The sequence below is a fragment of the Lotus japonicus genome, chromosome 6, assembly GCF_012489685.1.
Source record: "Lotus japonicus ecotype B-129 chromosome 6, LjGifu_v1.2".
Lineage (NCBI taxonomy): Eukaryota > Viridiplantae > Streptophyta > Magnoliopsida > Fabales > Fabaceae > Lotus > Lotus japonicus.
In genome coordinates this window covers 34,875,926-34,880,576 of record NC_080046.1, presented here as the reverse complement: position 1 = coordinate 34,880,576, position 4,651 = coordinate 34,875,926, and positions in this window count along the sequence as shown.

The following is a 4,651-nucleotide window of genomic DNA, read 5'->3' as shown; positions in this document are numbered from 1 at the left end:
TCTTTTCTCCCAAAACCAAATAAAAAATGCTCAATCCTGGGTTCCGGTGCAAAAGTTATGGTTGTTTGAAGTTTGCAGCCCAATTAACCTTCCAAATTCATCCAGTAGGTTCCGTTTTCTATTTTTACCGATTTCCCCCGCTTAATACGGCTGACAGGTGAATAAAGTAGCTTCTTCTCTCCCAAAACCTTATAAAATATGCTCAATTCTGGGTTCCGGGGCGAAGGTTATGGCTGTTTAAAGTTTGCAGCCGAATTAACCTTCAAAATTCAACAAGTAGGTTCCGATTTATATTTTTACCGGTTTCCCTTATGGCTGTTTGAAGTTTGCAGCCGAATTAACCTTGAAAATTCAACCTGTAGGTTCCGTTTTCTATTTTTACCGATTTCCCCCGTTTAATAAGGCTGGCACTTGAGTAAAGTAGCTTCTTCTACCCCAAAAGCATATAAAATATGCTCAATTATGGGTTCTGGGGCAAAAGTTATGGCTCTCTGAAGTTTGCAGCCGAATTAACCTTCAAATTTCCACCTGTAGGTTCCGTTTTTTATTTTTACCGATTTCCCCCGTTTAATTAGGCTGGAACTTGAATAAAGTAGCTTCTTCTACCCCAAAAGCATATAAAATATGCCTAATTCTGGGTTCCGGGGCAAAAGTTTTGGCTGTTTAAAGTTTGCAGCCGAATTAACCTTAAAAATTCAACAAGTAGTTGCCGTTTTCTATTTTTAAATATTTCTCTCGTTTAATTCGGCTGGCAGGTGAATAAAGTAGTTTCTTTTCTCCCAAAACCATATAAAAAATGCTCAATCCTGGGTTCCGGTGCAAAAGTTAAGGTTGTTTGAAGTTTGCAGCCCAATTAACCTTCCAAATTCATCCTGTAGGTTCCGTTTTCTATTTTTACCGATTTCCCCCGCTTAATTCGGCTGACAGGTGAATAAAGTAGTTTCTTTTCTCCCAAAACCTTATAAAATAAGCTCAATTCTAGGTTCCGAGCAAAAGTTATGGTCGTTTGAAGTTTGCAGCCGAATTAACCTTCAAAATTCAACCTGTAGGTTCCGTTTTTTATTTTTACCGATATCTTCCGTTTAATTCGGCTGGCAGGTGAATAACGTAGCTTCTTCTACCCACAAAGCGTATAAAATATGCTAATTTCTGAGCTCCGGGGCTAAAGTTATGAACGTTTGAAGTTTGCAGCCGAATTAACCTTCAAAATTCAACCTGTAGGTTCCGATTTATAATTTTACCGGTTTCCCTTATGGTTGTTTGAAGTTAGCAGCCGAATTACCCTTAGAAATTCAACCTGTAGGTTCCGATTTATATTTTTACCGGTTTCCCACGTTTAGTTCGGATGGCAGGTGAATAAAGTAGCTTCTTCTACCCCAAAAACATATAAAATATGCTCAATTCTGGGTTCCGGGGCAAAAGTTATGGTTGTTTGAAGTTTGCAGCTGAATTACCCTTAGAAATTCAACCTGTAGGTTCCGATTTATATTTTTACCGGTTTCCCACGTATAATTCGGCTGGCAGGTGAATAAAGTAGCTTCTTCTACCCCAAAAACATATAAAATATGCTCAATTCTGGATTTCGAGGCAAAAGTTATAGCTCTTTGAAGTTTGCAGCCGAATTAACCTTCAAATTTCAACTTGTAGGTTCTGTTTTTTATTCTTACCGATTTCCCCCATTTATTTAGGTTGGCACTTGAATAAAGTTGCTTCTTCTACCCCAAAAGCATATAAAATATGCTCAATTCTGGGCTCCGGGGCAAAAGTTATGGCTGTGTGAAGTTTGCAGCCGAAGTAGGTTCCGATTTATATTTTTATCGGTTTCCTCCGTTTAATTTGGCTGGCAGGTGCATAAAGAAGCTTCTTCTAACCCAAAAACATATAAAATATGCTCGATTCTGGGTTCCGGGGCAAAAGTTATGGCTCTTTGAAGTTTGCAGCCGAATTAACCTTTAAATTTTAACTTGTTGGTTCCGTTTTTTATTTTACCGATTACCCCCGTTTAATTAGGCTGGAACTTGAATAAAGTAGCTTCTTCTACCCCAAAAGCATATAAAATATGCCTAATTCTGGGTTACGGGACAAAAGTTTTGGCTGTTTAAAGTTTGCATCCGAATCAACCTAAAAAATTCAACCTGTAGTTTCCGTTTTCTATTTTTAAAGATTTCCCTCATTTAATTCGGCTGGCAGGTGAATAAAGAAGTTTCTTTTCTCCCAAAACCAAATAAAAAATGCTCAATCCTGGGTTCCGGTGCAAAAGTTATGGTTGTTTGAAGTTTGCAGCCCAATTAACCTTCCAAATTCATCCTCTAGGTTCCATTTTCTATTTTTACCGATTTCCCCCGCTTAATTCGGCTGACAGGTGAATAAAGTAGCTTCTTCTCTCCCAAAACCATATAAAAAATGCTCAATTCTGGGTTCCGGTGCAAAAGTTATGGTTATTTGAAGTTTGCATCCCAATTAACCTTCCAAATTCCTCCGGCAGGTTCCGTTTTCTATTTTTACCGATTTCCCCCGTTTAATTAGGCTGGCACTTGAGTAAAGTAGCTTTTTCTACCCCAAAAGCATATAAAATATGCTCAATTCTTGGTTTTGGGGCAAAAGTTATGGCTGTTTGAAGTTTGCAGCCGAATAAACCTTCAAAATTCAACCTGTAGGTTCCGATTTATAATTTTACCGGTTTCCCTTATGGTTGTTTGAAGTTTGCAGCCGAATTACCCTTAGAAATTCCACCTGTAGTTTCCGATTTATATTTTTACCGGTATCCCACGTTTAATTCGGTTGGCAGGTGAATAAAGTAGCTTCTTCTACCCCAAAAACATATAAAATATGCTCAATTCTGGGTTCCGGGGCAAAATTTATGGCTGTTTGAAGTTTGTAGCCGAATTAACCTTCAAAATTCAACTTGTAGGTTCCGATTTATATTTTTACCGGTTTCCCTTATGGCTGTTTGAAGTTTGCAGCCCAATTAACCTTCCAAATTCATCCTGTAGGTTCCGTTTTCTATTTTTACCGATTTCCCCCGTTTAATTAGGCTGGCACTTGAGTAAAGTAGCTTTTTCTACCCCAAAAGCATATAAAATATGCTCAATTCTTGGTTTTGGGGCAAAAGTTATGGCTGTTTGAAGTTTGCAGCCGAATAAACCTTCAAAATTCAACCTTTAGGTTCCGATTTATAATTTTACCGGTTTCCCTTATGGTTGTTTGAAGTTTGCAGCCGAATTACCCTTAGAAATTCAACCTGTAGGTTCCGATTCATATTCTTACCGGTTTCCCACGTTTAATTCGGCTGGCAGGTGAATAAAGTACCTTCTTCTACCCCAAAAACATATACAATATGCTCAATTCTGGGTTCCGGAGCAAAAGTTATGGCATTTTGAAGTTTGCAGATGAACTAACCTTCAAATTTCAACCTGTAGGTTCCGTTTTCTATTTTTACCGATTTCCCCCGTTTAATTAGGCTGGCACTGGAGTAAAGTAGCTTCTTCTACCCCAAAAGCATATAAAATATGCTCAATTATGGGTTTCAGGGCAAAAGTTATGGCTCTTTGAAATTTGCAGCCGAATTAACCTTCAAATTTCAACCTGTAGGTTCCGTTTTTTAATTTTTACTGAATTCTCCCGTTTAATTCGGCTGGCAAGTGAATAAAGTAGCTGCTTCTACCCCAAAAGCATATATAATATGCTCAATTCTGGGTTCCGGGGCAAAAGTTATGGCTGTTTGAAGTTTGCAGCCGAATTAACCATAAAAATTCAACCTGTAGTTTCTGTTTTCTATTTTTAATGTTTTTCCTCGTTTAATTCGGCAGGCAGGTAAATAAAGTAGTTTCTTCGGTCCCAAAACCATATAAAAAATGCTCAATTCTGGGTTCCGGTGCAAAAGTTATGGTTGTTTAAAGTTTGCAGCCGAATTAACCTTCCAAATTTATCTTGTAGGTTCTGTTTTCTATTTTTACCGATTTCCCCCGTTTAATTAGGCTGGCACTTGAGTAAAGTAGCTTTTTCTACCCCAAAAGCATATAAAATATGCTCAATTATTGGTTTTGGGTTAAAAGGTATGGCTGTTTGAAGTTTGCAGCGGAATTAACCTTCAAAATTCAACCTGTAGGTTCCGATTTATAACTTTACCGGTTTCCCTTATGGTTGTTTGAAGTTTGCAGCCGAATTACCCTTAGAAATTCAACCTGTAGGTTCCGATTTATATTTTTACCACTTTCCCACGTTTAATTCGGCTGGCAGGTGAATAAAGTAGCTTCTTCTACCTCAAAAACATATAAAATATGCTCAATTCTGGGTTCCGAGGCAAAGGTTATGGCTGTTTGAAGTTTGCAGATGAATTAACCTTCAAAATTCAACCTGTAGGTTCCGTTTTCTATTTTTACCGATTTCCCCCGTTTAATTAGGCTGGCACTTGAGTAAAGTAACTTCTTCTACCCCAAAAGCATATAAAATATGCTTAATTCTAGGTTCCGGGGCAAAAGTTATGGCTCTTTGAAGTTTGCAGCCGAATTAACCTTCAAATTTCAACCTGTAGGTTCCGTTTTTTATTTTTACCGATTTCCCCCGTTTAATTAGGCTGGAACATGAAAAAAATAGCTTCTTCTACCCCAAAAACATATAAAATATGCCTAATTCTGGGTTCCGGGGCAAA